This window comes from Lonchura striata, chromosome 36 (genome assembly GCF_050655825.1).
Source record: "Lonchura striata isolate lonStrDom1 chromosome 36, ASM5065582v1, whole genome shotgun sequence".
NCBI classification, from domain to species: domain Eukaryota; kingdom Metazoa; phylum Chordata; class Aves; order Passeriformes; family Estrildidae; genus Lonchura; species Lonchura striata.
The window spans coordinates 11,758,743-11,778,351 of NC_140738.1; the positions used below are offsets into that span (position 1 = coordinate 11,758,743).

The 19,609-nt window shown below is 55.6% G+C and overlaps 1 non-coding gene across 1 annotated transcript; it reads right to left on the reverse strand.

Annotated features, from left to right (window-relative positions):
* Positions 1 to 787: 787 nt before the first annotated feature.
* On the reverse strand, positions 788 to 860 carry TRNAK-CUU (transfer RNA lysine (anticodon CUU)). Its single transcript has one exon. It is a non-coding gene; the product is annotated as a tRNA-Lys (tRNA).
* Positions 861 to 19,609: the final 18,749 nt, after the last annotated feature.

Sequence of the window (19,609 nt, forward strand, 5' to 3'; positions counted from 1 at the left end):
AATGAAAAAACATTCTTGTCTTAACATGCTGCACCTGGTATTGTGAATATGTGGAATATGTTACAGAGATTTGTCTACTGTGGTGGTGCGTTTTTATTTATTTTATGTACGGTTTTACAATTTTGTATTTCCCCAATGGTTTGTTCCTGGTTTCCCCTATTTGCTATGTTGGTACATCCTTTTGTTCTGTTTTCCCGCCTGGTCCTCCTTTCCCGCCTTCCCAATACCTGTCCGTCATCCCCAAAACTGCCAAGTCATCCCCCTGTCCCCTCCCAGGTACCTTGTCCGTCACTCGGTGTTCCTTCCCCTCTGTCCAGAAACTTCTCCACTGGGCACCGAGTGATTGGACGAGGGCCTGGGACCACTCCCATGTCCCCTTCCCACTGGGCCAGGCGGAATCACCCCACCGTGGAGCCATTCCCTTTCCCGTCTCCCATTGGTTTTTCCCTCCCTGATGTCCACTCCCATTCCCCTCCTGAAACCTATAATTGCCTGCCCCGAACCCCACTCGGGGTTCCAGCTTGGGGGGGTTTCCAGTTGTGTATCTTCTTTGTGTTGGCCACGTTGGCCCCGGATTAAAGAAGAGTTTTATCCAAGCTGGTTCCGGCTTTTCCTTGCCGCCAATAGGGTAGCCGCTGCTAATTCAGGACCCACGGGGACACCTCTCAAACCCCACTAGGGTGCAGCGAGAGGTGCCTCATTGCCCGTCCTCACCCCAGGTGCCGAGCTAGCCGGGGTTGAGCGAAACATCAGAGGGCATTTGGGGCTGGGGAGCGCGGCAAGTTGGCGCCCAACGTGGGGCTCGAACCCACGACCCTGGGATTAAGAGTCCCATGCTCTACCGACTGAGCCCTGCAGGCGATGTTGCAGGTCTGTGCTCGGAAGGTCACGGTCCCTGCAGAGGATCCGCGGAGGACCCCTCAACCACCATCAAGGAGGGTGTCCTTCGCCGCCGCCCCGACGCCGCCGGCCACACCATCGGCCATCCGTCGTCCGCCAGGAGCATCCCCAAGAGGACCCCCGCAGACAGAAAAGTGCCACCTCTGCGGGCAGGGGGGACACTGGGTCAACAAATGTCCCCTCAGGGAGGAGTTTTTTAATTACAGGCAACACCAGGGGAGGTCTACCCCCAACTTGGGGGCTAGACCAAAAAACTGATCCAGGAGCGCAGTCCCTCCCTGCGCTCAGACAGAAATGAGGTCGGGAAATTAACATCGGAGAAGGGGAGGGACAATGTCACCTTTTGCACCCCGCCTGAGGACTTTTCTTTACAGGACACGACCAAACACCGGACGAACGAACCAGCCTATATGAGGGAGGACGTGGAGTTCATCTCCACTGCTTGGCTGGGTCGAGACCCAACCCAGCCCAAGCCAATACTTAACACCACCTCTAATTTCTCCCCATATAGGTTGGCCCTGACCGACGCTCTGCATCTGAGGGACGACCACTGGCATTTCGTCACTGTCAACGCTGACGACCCAGGGACCTGGAGGAACATCCGTAGTAAGTACATCGTCCTTGGGGACACAAAATACACGCCATTGGACATCACCATTGCTCCATGTGTAACATCAAAGAACCCGGATCAAGTGGTTTTGTGGCTGCACTGCTCCCACCCTCCGGCTTTCCTTCCCAAGGGCCAGATAATCGCCCAAGCCATTCCAATATCTGGGCCACCGGTGCACCCTGAGGATTTGTGGCGCAAGTCTGCCAAACAGGATTACCAGGTGTGCCGGGCCCAGGTCATTGGGAGGGAAAGGCCGAAGTTGGGTTGTTACATGTGGAAAGGCCAGGAGTTCAAGCACATCAATGGACTCCTGGACACGGGGGCAGACGTCACGGTCATTCCCGAACGGGATTGGCCGTCGCGTTGGGAGCTGCAAAACGTAGCGGGAAAAATTTCAGGAGTAGGAGGCACCCAATTGGCAAAACAATCGAAAAACATCGTCAAAATTGAGGGGCCGAATGGGCAATCGGCTTATTTACGCCCATTCGTTTTAGATTATACGGAGCCCTTGTGGGGGAGAGACCTGATGGCCCAATGGGGGGTCACAATTGACATACCGACCCCTCAGGTTTTTCGGGCAGCGACCATTGAGGAGCGTCCCACCCAGAAACTGAATTGGCTGACAGATACCCCAGTATGGGTGGAGCAATGGCCGCTAAATAAACAGAAATTAAAAGCGCTCCGAGAGCTCGTGGAAGAGCAATTGGCCAAAGGGAATATCCAAGAAACTACATCTCCTTGGAATTCCCCCGTCTTTGTCCTCAAGAAACCGGGCAAAGACGAGTGGCGGCTCCTTCACGACCTCCGCTCCATCAACGCAGTCATCGAAGATATGGGCTCTCCCCAACCTGGGATGCCGTCCCCGGCGATGTTGCCTCAAAATTGAAATCTGGCCATCATCGACATCAAGAATTGCTTTTTCCAAATTCCCCTACATCCTGATGACGCGCCGCGGTTTGCCTTCTCGGTTCCCTCCATCAACCGAGAAGCCCCAATGAAGAGGTACCATTGGAAAGTACTACCTCAGGGCATGAAAAACAGCCCAAGTATTTGCCAATGGTACGTTTCTTCATTGCTGTCCCCTGTGCGTGCAGCCACAACTGGCGTGATCATCCACCATTACATGGATGACATTTTGATTTGTGCCCCCAATGACGATCTGCTTACCCACGCGCTTGAACTGACAACCAGTGCGTTGGTTGCTGCAGGGTTCGAGCTGCGCAAGGACAAAATTCAAAAGATGCCACCCTGGAAATACCTGGGTTTGGAAATTACTAAGCGGACCATTGTTCCGCAAAAATTGGCCATCAAAAATACAATTCTGAATCTTGCAGACGTCCAGCAGCTGTGTGGGTCTTTAAATTGGGTGAGACCCTGGTTAGGTATCTCCAACGAAGACCTAGCCCCTCTTTTCAATTTATTGAAAGGGGGGGATGAGCCTAGTTCTCCCAGGGAGCTCACCCCAGAGGCCAAAGCTGCTTTAGAAAGGGTCCAGGAGGCCATGTCTGCCAGGCAGGCCCACAGGTGTGATCCGGGCCTGCCCTTCAAATTCATCATCATGGGCAGACTGCCACACCTCCATGGCATCATCTTTCAGTGGATGGAGACCCAGGGAAAGGGCACGGACCAAGGCAAAAGGGACCCCCTCTTAATCATAGAGTGGGTGTTCCTGAGCCACAGCAGGTCCAAAAGGCTGACCAAGCCACAAGAACTGGTGGCGGAACTCATCTGCAAAGCGCGGATGAGGATCCGGGAGTTGGCAGGTGAGGACTTTAAGTGCATTTACATACCTTTAAAATTGGAATCGGGCCAATTCACCAAGGCCATGTTGGAACACCTGCTGCGAGAAAATGAATCCTTGCAGTTTGCTGTAGATAGCTACACGGGCGAAATTTCCGTTTTGAGACCGGCCCACAAAATTTTTGATTCGGATGTCCAATTTGAGTTAAAAGTAACACGGATTCAGAGCAAAAAACCCCTAAAGGCTCTGACAGTTTTCACTGACGCGTCCGGAGGCTCCCACAAGTCAGTAGTGACTTGGAAGGATCCTCAGACTCAGCGGTGGGAGTCTGATGTTGCTGTGGTGGAGGGATCCCCACAGCTAGCTGAGTTGGCCGCAGTCGTCAGGGCTTTTGAGAGGTTCTCTGAACCCTTCAATTTGGTCACAGATTCGGCGTATGTAGCGGGTGTAGTATCTAGGGCACAGGATGCAGTCCTGCAAGGTGTTTCCAACGAGGCCCTCAACGAGTTGCTCTCAAAGCTGGTTAGGCTAATCTCCCACCGAGAGCAACCTTTTTATGTAATGCACATAAGGTCTCACACCGACCTGCCGGGGTTCTTGGCCGAGGGAAATCGGCGTGCCGATGCCCTAGCGGCCGCCCCCGTGCAGCTGGCGCCACTCCCGGAGAAGTTCCAGCAAGCTAAGATCAGCCACCAGTTCCACCATCAGAATGCGCCTGGTCTGGTCCGGGAATTCCGCTTAACCCGAGACCAGGCCAAGGCCATCGTGGCGACCTGCCCATCCTGTAAGTCGCTCCCCTTACCATCGGTGAGCGCAGGGGCTAATCCCAGGGGTCTCCAGTCCTGCGAGGTGTGGCAAATGGACGTTACTCATGTCCCCTCCTTCGGGAAGCATAAGTACGTCCATGTCTCCGTGGACACCTTCTCTGGGGCAGTTTTCGCCTCTGCCCACACCGGAGAAAAGGCAAAGGACGTTCAGAAACATCTAGTCCAAGCCTTCTCCATGCTGGGCGTCCCCAAATTGATTAAAACCGATAATGCCCCCGGGTATACCTCCAGGGAATTTGCCAGCTTCCTGCAGCAATGGGGAATAGAACACAAGACCGGCATCGCCTATTCCCCCTCAGGTCAAGCCGTGGTGGAACGGACTCACCAAAACATCAAACGGATGCTGAAGCAACAACTTTCAGCATCCAAGTATGAGTCCCCCCAGGTCCAGCTGGCGCGTGCCCTGTTTACTTTGAACTTTTTGAACTGTTCATTTGAGTGTCTCAATCCCCCCATCGTGAGACACTTCGGGGCATCAGAGCAGAGCAAGGTCAGGGAAAGGCCGCCAGTTCTCGTCAAAGATCCAGAGACCTGGCGGCAGGAGGGACCCTATGACTTAGTCACCTGGGGACGGGGATACGCTTGCGTATCCACGCCCTCAGGCCTGAGATGGGTCCCTTCCAAGTTCGTCCGGCCTTATGTCCCCAAAGCCTCAGACAAAAGACCGTCAAGTCCTCAGGTGGGGCACGCAGCCCTCCGCAGGCGGAGGAGGTCCCTTTCCCCCGGCTCCGAACCGTTTTGTTATGACCTTCCCTTCCCATACCTAGGCTCCACGGAATCCCTTTTTCTTTGGAGGATGGACCTCCCAATTAATTTCAAGTATTAATTCTCGTTTCAGTTTGTTTTACAGAACCGCGCCCACCACCACCGGTCCACCCAGCATGTTCCCATCGATCTGCCTCATCCTTCTGGGCCTCTCCATCGCCCCTCGTCTCCTGCATGCCTGGGTCGTTCCTCAGCCTCCCGCCAATGTGTGGACAACTCTCGCAAAATCTTTAAATCAGGACCACCTCTGTTTGTCCACCTCCTCTGCCGCCAATCCGTTTTTGTCTTGTCTCGTGGGGATCCCGTTTCCCCTAAAGGTTTTTCCCTTCACTTTACCTCCCAATGCCTCCGCTCCGCCCACTAAGTCCAGGGCCAGGATTTTCTTCACCCATACCCTGAGGGAGCCTGAGCGCTGGAGAAAGTGGGTGAGGGCATTCCCCCAATGGAAAAGGACCCCGAAGAATTGGAGCTGCTCGGGTCCTCCTTAGCTTATTACTGTATCCATTTTTACGTTTCTGACAACCCTTTCGCCCACCCTCAACATAAGATAGTCCAAACAATCCCCGAATACCTAGCTAAAAACTGGTGTGATCAAGTCCTCCACGTTCCTGGCTTTTCCACCCCTGACCACCGACCCCACGCTCTCCCCAAAGGCGTCTTTCTGATTTGTGGCGACCGAGCGTGGGCCGGCATCCCCCCTCACCTGGTCGGAGGGCCGTGCACTTTTGGGCAGCTGAGCTTGTTTACACCCAACAAAACACAGATAGCTCATTGGAAACGACTAAATTCGACAGGTCAATTGGCACGCCAAAAAAGAGACACGGATCTCACCGAATTGGACGAAAATTGCAAAGATGAAGTCACTCATTGGTCTAAAACTAAGAGCGTGGTCACCACTGCATTCCTCCCGTGGTTGTCCATAGCTCAGGCATTCAATGAATTGGCCGGCCTTGAATGCTGGGTTGTGAAACAAGCCAATCTTACCTCAGCTGCCCTCAGCAACCTCCTTATGGATGAGGAAACGACGAGACAGGCAACCTTGCAAAATCGAGCGGCCATCGATTTTCTTTTACTGTTGCACAACCATCGATGCGAGGAGTTTGCGGGACTCTGCTGTATGAATCTGTCATCTAAGGCTGAGGACGTCCGAGTTTCCATCTCAAGGATGCAGGAGATGATTCACCACATCCAAAAGGAGTCCGCCGGATGGCTGGACTCCCTCTTCGAAGGATGGGGCCTCGCTGGGTGGATCCGTTCCCTGATTCAGACGGGCATCGTGCTGCTGCTGGGGCTCATTGCCTTCGCCGTGGGCTTCGGGGTGGTCAAGCGGCTGTTGCTGAAGGCCCTCAGCAACAACATCAGCATCAACTACGCTGCCGTAGCCGACCCCGGTGAGCTCCAGCCACTTAACATCAGTGAGCAGCCAAAAGAAGACCCAAACGATGTCTGGTTTGACGAGGATGCCAAGGACTCTGTCTCCCCAGTTTAAGGACTTGTGTTTACCTCCCTCTCCTTCTTTTTCATTTAAACACAAAAGGGGGAGATGTGGTGGTGCGTTTTTATTTATTTTATGTACGGTTTTACAATTTTGTATTTCCCCAATGGTTTGTTCCTGGTTTCCCCTATTTACTATGTTGGTACATCCTTTTGTTCTGTTTTCCCGCCTGGTCCTCCTTTCCCGCCTTCCCAATACCTGTCCGTCATCCCCAAAACTGCCAAGTCATCCCCCTGTCCCCTCCCAGGTACCTTGTCCGTCACTCGGTGTTCCTTCCCCTCTGTCCAGAAACTTCTCCACTGGGCACCGAGTGATTGGACGAGGGCCTGGGACCACTCCCATGTCCCCTTCCCACTGGGCCAGGCGGAATCACCCCACCGTGGAGCCATTCCCTTTCCCGTCTCCCATTGGTTTTTCCCTCCCTGATGTCCACTCCCATTCCCCTCCTGAAACCTATAATTGCCTGCCCCGAACCCCACTCGGGGTTCCAGCTTGGGGGGGTTTCCAGTTGTGTATCTTCTTTGTGTTGGCCACGTTGGCCCCGGATTAAAGAAGAGTTTTATCCAAGCTGGTTCCGGCTTTTCCTTGCCGCCAATAGGGTAGCCGCTGCTAATTCAGGACCCACGGGGACACCTCTCAAACCCCACTAGGGTGCAGCGAGAGGTGCCTCATTGCCCGTCCTCACCCCAGGTGCCGAGCTAGCCGGGGTTGAGCGAAACATCAGAGGGCATTTGGGGCTGGGGAGCGCGGCAGTCTACCAAAGGGTACTTTCTTAATTAACTAATGGTGATACTGTTTAGACAAGAAAAGCAATTAAAATCAACCTATATCATAACTATCCATAAGAACAATGGGTTTCTTAATAAAGATTATTATTGATCAGACTTCTGAAATATATGGAGTCAGTGATAATGATTACCTGGCTGAGGGCCTGCTCCTACGAAACTAAGACCCTGACCCGGGGGGGAAGCCCCTCCCAGGACAGACTGATGCAGTTCTTGTCTTTACCCCCCACCCTGCAGGGGGACCTGGGCCCTTTGAGATGTGGCTGCTACTGGGCACCCTCCTCTCCCAGCCTTTCCCAGTCTGCTTGGCCGTCCCTCGTCCCTCTGGCCCACAGCCACGGGGACTGAGTGGGATACCCCAGACACAGAGCACAAATGCCGGGAGCAATGGGGAGAAGGGGGTCTCACCTGGCCAGCAGACCCACGGCATAATGGTGGGTGTCAGCACAGAGCAGCGTGTCCCAGCCATGCTTGCGTTCCATTGACACCACCACATCCTCATAGTCCATTTGGCACAGCAGGGACTTCAGGGTCCTCACTGCAAACCTGAGTGCAGAGCAAAGCCCGGGTCACACTGGGAACACTGGCTCCTGCCCTGGCCGTGTGGCAGGGACAGAAGGACTGGGATAGAGCACCTGCTGGGGCTGGTGGCAAGGCTGTGTTCTTCCTGGCATCCATTCTAGAAGGTATCACCAACCTCTGGCATCTCCTTGGTGCTGAAGAACACTTGGAAGAGCAGATGTACAAATAACTGCAGGAAATGCTCCACCACTATATCTGGGACACAGCGCTCCTGGAGGATCTTCCATATCACCACAGTTGCCTGCAAAGGACAAAGCCCCCTGAGACAGCGCTCAGTGCCGAGGTGTCCGTGTGGCAGGGCCCGAGCACGGGAGGGAGAGGCCCAGAGAGACACAGGGGGAGCACTGGGCCTGGTGGCCCTGGAGCTGCCCCGAGGCCAGGTTTCAGCCCAGCGCCTGAGGCAGGGAGATGCCCTGGGGGAGGGAGGATGGAGAGCTGCTGGAGAGGTGGCCTTGGGGCCAGCAAAGGCAGACACTCACAGCCAGGGTAATGACACCCATTTTGTCCCCATCGGAGGTGCACGTGCTGTGCTCTGGCCAGCTCCCCAGCACATCCAGGAGTATCTGCTGTGCCAGCTCTGCAGTCCAGGGCGTGCACATGATGCTCTTCCACATGGCCATGGCAGCTCTGCAGGGTTAGAGCTCTGTCTCAGGGGATCTCAGACACAGCACCGTGGCCTGGGCATCTCTAGGGGCCCAGGATGACCAACGGCTCTGCCTTTGCCCACTGCTCCTCTCCAGCAGCAGCCAGGCAGCCCAGCCCTGTGGGGACAGGCCCCTGTGGGGCAGCGAGGGAGCATGGCAGCAGGCTCGGGGCTGACGTGCCAGGGCTGGCAGAGGGAGCAGCCAGAGGGGCCTGGGACTCTCTGTGGGTCAGACACCTGGGACAGGCTGTGCAGGGCGATGGGTTGGGGTGAGCCCTGAGCCCTCTGGGCAGACGGGCCCCATACCTGTCACAGGATGGGGCCACACGCAGGAGTGTCATTACTGCGTCATTTGGCTGCGCTTCTGTGAGATACAGCAGGGCCTTGTCCAGCCTGTGCTCAGCAGAATCATTGGCCATGAGCCACTGGTGGATGTACCTCACCATGGCAGGCACCTGGAGAAGGCACAGGGAGACTTGGAAAGCTGCCAGAGGGAGCAGTGTTCCCAGGGTCCCCAGAGAAGTGCTTCCCTTCCCACCGCACTGCGATGGCCTCAAAGGCTCACAGGGGCCAGCACTAGTGGCTTGGGAAGCCGTGTGACTCATGGGGGAATTGAAGCCTGGCCACAGCTGCCTACTTGCTCTGCTCTGGAAACACCCCTCTGCACAAGCAAATCCAGCAGGGTGGCACTGGTCTCATGTCCAAGGAGTTCTGAGTATGCTCTGAGCCCAGGGCCCATGGCGCTGCTCTCTTCCTGCCGAATTCTCTTCATGAATTTGCAAATGAGCTGTAGGAGAAGGGCAAGAAGCCACGGAGTGCTGCAGGTGTGCTGCTGCCTGAGCAGTGCCAGCAGGCCCAGCCCAGGTGGGGATGGCTGCAGGTACCTGCGCTGTTCTGCGGAAGCGGCCACGGGTGCGTTCCTGCTCTCGTGTGCGCTGCACGGCTGCACCTGGCAAAGAGCGAGCGCAGCCAGGGCTGAGGGGCTGCGGGAGAGGCCGGAGAACACAGCCCAGCCCTGCGCTGCCCAGGCAGGGACAGCCCTGCGACGGCCCAGGGCACGGAGCACGGCTGTGGGGTGTCTGCCCGGCCCCTATTCCATCCTGTCCATGGGCACGGTCCCAGGGGAGGGGACGGGACGGGACGGGACGGGACGGGATGGGATGGTATGGGACGGGATGAGGTGGGATGGGGCCAAGCTGGCTGAAGGCACCAGCCCTGCGGCCTGGCTCTGCCACTCACCCTCCTGTGCTGGATGGAACAGCACCACCTTTTCAGTCTCTTGTGGCTGGGGCAGCTCCAGGGCTGCCTTCTTCCTCTTCCATCCAGGTCAGCTTGGGCACTCTCAGGGCTCCCTGCCCCATGTCACTGACCGGATTTCTGGCTACCCTCAGGAGAGATAACTTGGAAAACTCTGGGATATCAAGTTCCATGCTCTGCCCTCGAGGGCACCTGCAGAATTGAAGCCTCAGAAGGCCACAGGTCAACGAGTCCTGTGGTCTGGCCTCGAGGTCAGCTGCAGGAACAATGCCTCAGGAAAGCTCTGGGTAGGGCAGGAACGAGTGCGCTGTGCGGGGGCTCCTCACGGCACCGCCCTGTCCCGTCCTGTCCTGTCACCTGCTCCGAGCACTGTGGCGTGCTCTTGCCACTTCCAGCTCCTATGTCAGCATGTGTCACAAAGGGCCCTTGGAAACCCAGCTCCATTCCATGCTGCATGTGTCACAAAGGGCCCTTGGAAACACTGCCACCTGCCCTGGGGCCACACCCTGCCCACCCAAAGTGGTCCAGGTTGGAAGGAATCCCTGGTCTCAAGTGTCTGAGACAGCCCAGCAGGATCTTTAGGAAGGGCTCAGACCATCAGCAAACGCTGCCCTGCTCTGCGGGCTCAGGGCAGCAGAAGGAGCCCCCAGGGCTGCCGACGCAGCCACGCTGGGAAGGGCACGGGGCGTCCACAGAAGCTGCCACGGCCTCCTCGGGACACGTCCCGGCTCATGGTCATCCCAAACCCGCGAGTGTGACACGGACAAGGAACTGTGGGCCAGGGCAGGAATGCTGCTCTGAGCCCTGGGGCCCGGGGAGCGCTGGCACCAGCAGGTGAGGCAGTCCCTGCCCAAGCAGACCTGCCACCCCCTGAGCCCTTGCAGGGCTGGTGCCGTCTCCTGCCCCAGAGACCTCTGCCCCTGGGGGGCTTCTGTGCCAGAGGGAGCCAAAGCCCAGGGGCACTGGGGGCTGTGCTCCTGCCTGCAGGGGCTGTTGGCAGGAACACCTGGAGCAACTGCTGGCAACAATGAGTAGATGGCAAAATGGTTACCCCTGCCCCGGTGTAGAGATCTAAGTGGCCAATAGAGTACAGCTCTCCCCTCTTGTTCCCTGCAGCAGAATCAGGACCATGAACAGAAACAGTCACAGATATTCTTTCTGCGCCCCATTAGCAAAGCTGTGCGAAACCACAGATGCTGCCTTCAAACTGACTCAGATTCCAGCCTAGACCTCTCACCTCCCAGACAACTCCTTCCCCAACACACCTCCAACACCAACACCCTGCAAACACCGCACAGAAGCCCTCAACATCCCGCCAGGACCCCCAGCTGTCCCTGTCCCTGTCCCTGTCCCTGTCCCTGTCCCTGTCCCTGTCCCTGTCCCTGTCCCTGTCCCTGTCCCACCTTCCCGCAGATGCCCTGGTTCCCTGCACGTGCCGTGGGATGGCACTCAGGAGGATCTGCTCCAAGGCCTTCCCCGGCAGCAAGCTCAGGCTGCCAGGCCTATGGATCCTGGATCATCCTTCCCACCGAGCCTTCCATTGGCACGGCTCTTCCATTGGCACATCTGCGCTCAGCTGGGACTACTCTGCTTACCCAGGGCTCCTGGTAAAGGATGGAGAACAGCCTGGCAAGCTCTTTCTCCAGCTCCCTCTGTGCTCTTGGGGAAGGTAGAACCTTCCACAGGAAAGCAACTGGTGCCACAAGGAGTGGGTGGCATCAGGCAGCTCTGGGGAAGCCCCTCAGGAATGCTGTATCCTGAGGGAACACTGTTGGCCTTGACCTGTTGGCACCTGCAAAAGCTTCAAATCAGCTGCCTCAGCTCCCAGGGCCTCTCTTGGCCAGAATCCTGATGTGGATGCAGGACGGCTGCCAGGCACTGCTGGGACCCAGCGGGACAGGACCGGCTGTCTCGTGCCCACGCAGCAGCCCTGACACAGCCAGGGCCATCCCGAGAGCAGACAGACGCTCACGGGCCAGCAGAGAGGAGCAAGGAGCCCTGGGCTCCTCTCAGGGTATCTCAGCTGGGCTCGCTCCACAACACGCCCCCATTGGAAGGCCTGCTGATGCCCAGCTGCCAGAAATGCCTCCCTTGTGCTCTCCAAGATGCACAGGGAGAGCCAGTGAGCAGGACACTTGGGAGGCAAACCTTCCAAGCCTTTGCTGAGGCCAGGCACACACCAAGATCAGCCAAGACTCTCCACCATGCTGCCTGGCCCACCCAGCCCAGCTCTGTGCTGGCCCTGGGCCACAGCAGCTCCCAGCAAGCAGGAGGCAAATCTTGCCAAGAGTTGCAACACAGCAGACAGGGAAGATGTGAAAAGTGAGTGTGCAAAGGCCTTTTAATTCACAGCTCCCACAGAGACTTTGGGGCTCGTGGCTGGACAGAGATGGTTCTGCTCACCCCTCTGTCCAAAGGGGGGTAACACACGCTGCTGCAGGTGCTTGGGTTGGTCAAATACCTCCAAATCCCAAATCCTGATGTGTCCAACACCCCCAGCCCCCAAAGTTTGGGGTTAAAACCCCCAAGCCTCGACTCCTGGGGATTGAAATATCTGGGTTGTTCAACCCTCCTCCTCTCCAAAGTTTGGGGTCAAACCCCTCAATTCCCAAACTTTGGGGTCAACCTCCTCAATCCCAAACCCTGGGGTGTCAAATCCCCCTGATCTCCCCCACTTTGGGGTTAAATCCCCCAAAATCAGTTGGTCAATCCCCCCAGTTTCCAAATTTTTGGGTCTAAACCCCCAAACCCCAAATCCTGGGGGTTGAAACACCTGGGTTGTCCAATCACCCTGATCCCAACGTTTGGGGGTGAAACCCCCTGATCCCCAAATCATGGGAAAAAAACCCCAAAATCCCAAACCCTGGGGTGTCGAACTCCCCCAGTTCCCAAAGTTTGGGGTCAAAAACTCCCAAACCCCGAGGTGTCAAACCCCCCTAAACCCCAAATTTTAGGATCAATCCTCCCAGTCCCCAGAGTTTGGGGTCATGACCACCCATATCCACTCCAGCCCTGGGGGACACAGTGGGGTTTGTTTGGGGTTATTTGGGGTTTGTTTGGGGTTATTTGGGGTTGGTTTGGGGTTATTTGGGGCAGCTCCAGGTGCAATGTCTGCAGGAAGACCCTGGGTACAACACCGGGAAAAAAAGGGGAATGGGTGGGAATTGGGGGATTCAGGATGGGGAAAGATCCTGGGTGGGAAAAGGGGATTTAGGGTGGACTGGGAAGGATTTGGGATGGGAAAAGGGGATTTGGGATGTGGAAAGGGGAACAAGGCGGGGAATTGGGGTGGAAAAGGGAGATTTTGGTATTGGAAAAGGGATTTGGGGACAGACAAAGGATGTGGGGACTAAAAAGGAGAATTTGTCATGGGAAAAGGAGGATTTAGGTTGGGAAAAGGATTTAGGGTCAAAAATACATTAGGGATTAAAAATGATTTTGGGGTTAAAAAAAGGAGGATTTGGAATTAAAAAAATGAGGATTTGGGATAGAAAAGGAGGATGTAGGACAAAAAAGGATTTAGGATAAAAAAGGGAGGATTTGGGCTGGGCTGAGCTGAATTTACCTGGGGGAGTGGGGGCGTGCAGGCAGTTTGGGGCAGGGTCAGGACCATTTCTGGGGCAGTTTTCTGAGATTTTGGAGTATTTTCTTGGGATTTGGCGGGAGGTCTATGGGATTTGGGTGCAGTTTTATGGGATTTAGGGTGTTTAGGGGTGGTTTTGAGGGATTTTCGGGTGTTCCTATGGGATTAGGGAGCACATTTATGGGATTTCAGGGGTTTCTACAGGATTTTGGGGCACTTTGAGGGATTCCAGGGTATTTCTATGAGATTTTTATGTGGTTTGGAGGGACTACAGGGTGTTTCCATGGGATTTTGGGGCAGCTTGAAGGCATTTGAGGTGTTTTGGTGCAGCTTTAGAGTATTCTGGTGCAGCTTTGAAGAATTTTGGGGTGATTTGGAGGGATTTCAGGGCATTCCTCTGAGATTACAGGGTGGTTTGGAGGGATTTGGAGTGTTTGGGGGCACATTTTGGTTATTTAGGGGTGGGTTTGAGGCAGATTTTTAGGGATTTTGGGGTATTTCAGGCCCGTTTTTTGGCATTTGGGGTTATTTTGGTGGGGTTTGGGGTGTTCTGGGTCACTTTTTGGCGAAGGAGATCTCCATGGGTGGCTCTGGGTGATGCTGGAGCCCTGCAGGGCCTCGCGGGCGGCGCCCGCCTGCACCTCGGTGTCCAACTGCAGCGAGGCGATGTCGCGGCGCCCGGGCACCAGCACAGCTCCTGGAACCCCGGGAACCTGGGATGGGAACGGGGCCAGGAGAGCCCGGAACACCCGGGAACCTTCCCCAGACACCCGGGAACCTTCCCCAGACACCCGGGAATGTTCCCCAGACACCCGGGAATGTTCCCCAAAATCAAGAAATGCTCAAAAAAAAAAAAAAATCCTAAACATTTCCCCCAGAAATTCAGAAATGTTCCCCAAAGAAATCCAGAAATGTTCCTCAAAAAACTCCTGAAATATTCTCAAAAAACTAGGAAATTTACCCAGAAAATCCAGAAACATTTCTCCCCAAATCCAAACCCAACCCTGTTCCCCATCCGGAATAATTTCCAAACAATACAGAAACATTCCCAAAAAATCCAGAAATTCCCCCTCAAAAAAATCCAAAAATCCCTCCCCAAAAAACCAGAAACTCCCCCACCAAAAAATTTCAGAAATTCCCCCCTAAAAAATCCAGAAATTCGTCCCCAAAAATACAGAAATTTCCCACCAAAACTCCAAACATTTCCTCCCTAAGAAGTCCAGAATTTCCTCCCACTCAAATTTATCATTTTCCTCAAAAAACTCAGAAATTTCCTCCTAAAAATCCAGACATTCCCCCCCAAAATTCCAATATTGTCCAAAAAAAATCCAGCCCCAAGCCCCCTCAGCCTCTCACCCTCCAAGCCCCAAAATCCCGCAGTGCCCCAAAGCCCGGCCGGAATGCCCGGAATGCCAGGATTGCCCCAGATCTCCCTGGCTGAGGAGCAGGGGGAGCATCAGCTCCTGGGGCTGCTCAGGGAGCTGGGCAGGAACAGGATGTACTTCGGGGCTTTCCCACAGCTGGGGGAACCGGGAGACAAACCCCAAAAGCTGCCCCAGAGCTGCCCAAAGTCACTCTGGATACGCAACACAAAATCTGCCAAAATCCCAAGAGAAAACACCAAAATCCCAACAAAATCCTGAAAAAAACCACAAAAAAATACCCCACCGAAATATTAATAATTAAAAAAAACTCACAAAAATCTCCCCAAAATCCCCCACAAAAATATCACCAAAATCCCATAAAATCCCCAAAAAAACTACCCAAAATCCAGCAAAAATCTCCCAAAAAACCCCCCAAAACCCCACCAAAATCCAATAAAAATCACTCAAAATCCTCACAAAAAATCCCACCAAAAATACCATTAAAATCACATAAAAATTCCACCATAGAATCCTCGAAAATGCCAGAAAATCCACACAAAATCCCAGGAAAATCTCCACAAAAATTCCACCCAAAAGCCCACAAAACTCACCCCTCCTCACAAAACTCCTCACAAAAATCACCCCAAGGCTCATAGAAATCCCTCAAAATCCCCATAAAAAATTGCCCTCAAAATCCCCAGAAATCCCACAGAAAAATCCCTCAAAAAGTCCCACTAAATTCCCACGAAAATCCCACAGAATCCACACAGAAAAAAGCTGTACAAAAATGCCCCCAAAAATCCCACAATCACACAAAATCCACACAAAAAAATCCCACCAAATCACCCAAAATATCCCACCGAAATTTCCCCAAAAACCCCCCAAAATCCACTCCAAATCCACTCCAAAAATCCGTACCGAAATCCCACCAAACCCCATTCAAATCCCCCAAAAATGCCCCCAAGTCCCTTCACATCCCACCCAAAGCCCGAGGAAATGCACCCAAAAAATCCCCACAGAAACTTCCCTCAAAATCCCAGCCAAACCTCCCAGAAGCAGCCCAAGAATCCCGCAGAGATCGCTGCGAGTGCCCGAATCGCCCGGAACAATCCCCGAGCCATCCCCGCCCGGCCCCGCGCTCCGGCCCCGCTCTCTGTGGGGCCGGGGCCTCTCCCCCCTTGGCTCTGCGCTGGTCCCGTTCGCGCTCCGCTCCCGCTCCCGCCCCACCAGCGCTCCCTGCCCTGGGCCGCGCTGGCCGAGCCCGGCCGGGCGCGCTGGATCCGCTGGGACGGCGCATCCCGGCCCCGGCCCCGGCCCCGCGGGGCTCCCGGGGCAGCTCCGGCCGGGATGCGGCACTGCCGCGGGGCTTTGGGCTTTCCCGGCGCTGCCCGGCGGCTCCCGGGGATCTGCGGCTTCCCGAGGGACTCGGGGAGCTTCCAGAGGGGACCTGGGCTGGCTCCGGGGGGATTTGGGATCAGTCCGGGGGGAGCTGGGGACGGCTCGGGGGGTTTGGGGTTGTTCCCGAGGATTTTGGGGGGATCTGGAAGAGGCTCCAGAGGGGATCTGGGGCTTTCTGAGGGATCTGGGGGAATTCAGAGGGGATCTGGGGAGGATTTGGGGCTTTCTGAGGGATCTGGGGGAATTCTCAGGGATTTGGGGCAGTTCCAAGAGGGATTTTGGGGTTTTCCAAGGGATTTTCAAGAGTTCTGAGGGATTTGGGGAGGCTCCAGAAGGGATCTGGGGCAGTTCCAGAAGCAATCAGGGACGTTTTTGAGGGATTTTGGCAAGTCCTAGAAGGAATTTGGGGAATTTCAGCAGGATTTTGGGGGAATTTAGAGCAATTTTGGAGGTTCCAACAGGGGTCTGGGGTCATTCCCAGGGGATTGGAGGTGGATTTCTGTTTCTTCCGCGGATTTCAGGCTTTTTCCCAACATTTCCTGTTTTCCCAAGGATCTGTGGATTTTCCCCTGGATTTGGATCTCACTGTGGGGTAGAAGGGGAAGGCTTGGGAGATTCAGGGTGAATTCTGGGGGGGTTCCTGGCTGGATTTGGGTGCTTCCCACAGGATTTTGGGTGGGTTCCCAATTGAATTTTGTGCTTTTTTTCCCAGAATTTCAGGATTGTTCCCAAAATTTGGGTATTTTTCTGAAGATTCTGCTGTTACCACGGGTTTATCCCAGAAGGGGAAGCTCTGGGGAGTTTTAGGGTGGATTTTAGGGATAATTGAGGCTGGATTTGGGTTTTTTCCCAAGGATTTTGGAGTTTTCCCCAGGATTTCAGAATTGTTCCCAAAATTGCAGGACTTCTACTCTGATTTCTCTCTCACCATGGGCTTGTGGTAGAAGGGGAAGCTTTGGGGGGCTCCTGGTTGGATTATGGGGATATTTGAGGCTACATTTTGAGTTTTTCCTCCAGGAATTCAGAATTTCTCCCAGAATTTCAGGATTTTTTCCCCAAAATGTCAGGATTTTCCCAGGGATTTGGATCTCACCATGGACTTGTCATAGAAGGGGAAGCTTTAGGAGGTTCCTGGTTGGATTTAGGGGGTGTTTCCAATTTGACTTCAGGGATTCTTGATGGGATTTTGGGGGGAATCCTGGTTGGGTTTGGTTTTTTTCCCTCAGGATTTGGGGTTTTTTCCCTGAGAATTCCAGGATTTTCACCCAGCATTTCTGTCTCACCACGGGCTTGTCATAGAAGGGGAAGCTCTGGGCTGCCCAGGGTGCATTTGGAGGGATTCCAAGCTGGATTTTGGGGATATCTGAGGCCAGAGTTTGGCGGGTTTTCCCCAGCATTGCAGTTCTTTCCCCAGTGCCAGAACTCCCCCAGTCGCTGTCTCCCCACGGGTTGGCCGCAGGAGGGGAAGCCCTGCAGGGAGCGCAGGGCGTTGGTGGCGCTGCTCATCTCCCTAAAGGTGAGGAAGGCCTGGCCCCGCAGGCCGAGACTGCGCCGCACCAAAATGTCCAAAATCTGCCCAAACGGCGAGGAAACGGCGCAGAGGGACTTCTCCAGCTCGGGGACACCCAGGGGACAGCCTGAGCCCCTGGGGACAGGCACGGACACTCTCAGAGCCCCCAGGACCCCCCAGCCATCCCCGTCCTCCTTGGTGTCCCGGTTCAGGTGGTTGATGGAGATGCTGGGCTGGGGCCGGGGGTCCTGCACCGCCAGGGCCGGGACCCCTCTGTGGGGACAGGGGGGCTTCAGGGGGCGTCTGGGGGGCTGCGACCCCTTCACCCCCTGGCACCCCTTTAGGTGTCCCCAGAGCCCCAAATCCACCCAGACCCACCTAAACCCCCCAGGTACCCTCAGATCCCCCCACTTTACCCCAAAATTGACCCCAGACCCACCTGAGACCGCCCAAATCCTATCGGACCCGCCCACATCCCCCTTACACCCCTGAATCCTACCTAAACCCTATGAAATCCCCTCAGACCCCCCAAATTCCTTCAGATCCCCTCAGAACCCCCCAGTTCCTCTCACAACCCCCCCAAAATACCCCCAGACCCTCCAATGCCCCTCAGATCTTCCTAAACCCACCTGAGAACGCTCCAGACCCTCTCAAGCTCCCTCCTAAGCTCCCTAAACCCCCTCAGACCCACCAAAGCCCCCTCAGACCCCTCATTCCCCCCAAACCCACCGCACACCCCCTATTTCCCGTCAATCCCCCCAAAATCCCCAATTTCTCCCCAGACTCGCCCCAAACCCCCCCAGCTCCCCCCGGCCCCCCCTCAGCTCCTCCTCAACCGCGCTCCCCTCACAGTTTCCCGCCTCCGCCGCGCGCGCGGGCTCCCCAGCCAATAGCGGCGCGCCCCGTGCCGAATCGACCAATCAGCGCGCGGATCCCCTCAGCAGAGCCCGCCTCCCCGCGCCGCGGCAGCCAATCAGAGGGAGCCGGGAGCGGGCTCGGGCGGGCCCTGCGGGCGGCGCTGCCAGAGCGGGGGAGGCGCTGGGAGAGGCCGGAGCTGCGGGAGCGGCTGGGGCGGCGCCGCTGGGGAGGGGGGTCCGCACAGGGGCTGGGGCTGGGGGGGCTGGGGAGGGGCTGGGGGGATCGGGGCCTTGGGGGAGGGATCCGGGGGGAGTTTCGGGAGGGGTCTGGGGGGTCCTGGAGGGGTTTTCGGAGGGGTTTTGGGAGGGGTCTTGGGGGTCCTGGGGGAGGGGTCTTGGAGGGGTCTTATGAGGTCTGGGGTAGGTCCTCAGAGGTTTTGGGGAGGGGTCTGGGGGGGTCCCGGAAGGGTCCTGGGTGGGGTCTTTGGAAGGGTCTGCGGGGGTCTCAGGGGACATCCTGGGCTGGGCTCGATTGGGGTCTGGGGCTCTCAGGGGGTCCTGGGCCAACCTTGGGGGTCTCTGGGTGGGTTTTGAGTTCCTGGAGGGGGTCCTGGGGAGATTTGGGGGTCCCGGGGGGTCCCAGGCCCACCCTGAGCCGGGGTCTGGGGGTTTGGGGGAGGAGCACAACAGGGGTTCCCCCTGCCCTGATTTTGGGGGTCTCCCATGGTGCCCCCTCCCCAAAAAGCTCCGAGGGCCCCTGAAGTGGCTCCTGTTCCACCAGGCGGTGCCCCTGACCCAGGACAGCCCCCAGTGAGTCTGGTGGGCTCTGGGGGCGTTTTGGGGGGATTTTGATGGGGTTATTGGGCTTTGGAGGATTTTGTTGGGAGTTTAGGGGGAATTATTGTGTTTTTGGAGAGAATTACTGGGTCTTGTGGCAGATACAGGATTTTTCGGGGTTTTGTGGCTTTGGGGACATTGGATTTTGAGGGATTTTTTTTTAGGGATTTGGGGATTTTTTTGGAGGCTTTATTGAAGTTTTTGAGCGTTTTTTTGAATTGTGGTGGGTTTCACTGGGATTTTGTTGGATTCTTTGTGGTTTTGAAGAGTTTTATTGGGATTTTGGGGTGTTTAAGAAGAATTTTGGGGGGACTTTGCAGTTGTCCCAGGGTGTGGGGAAGGGCTGAGAGGCACCAAAATCTCCTTTAAACCCCTGAAAGTCCCAATAAAACTCCCAAAATCCCAATTAAATCTCACAAAAACCTCATTAAAACACCCCAGAATTCCAATAAAAG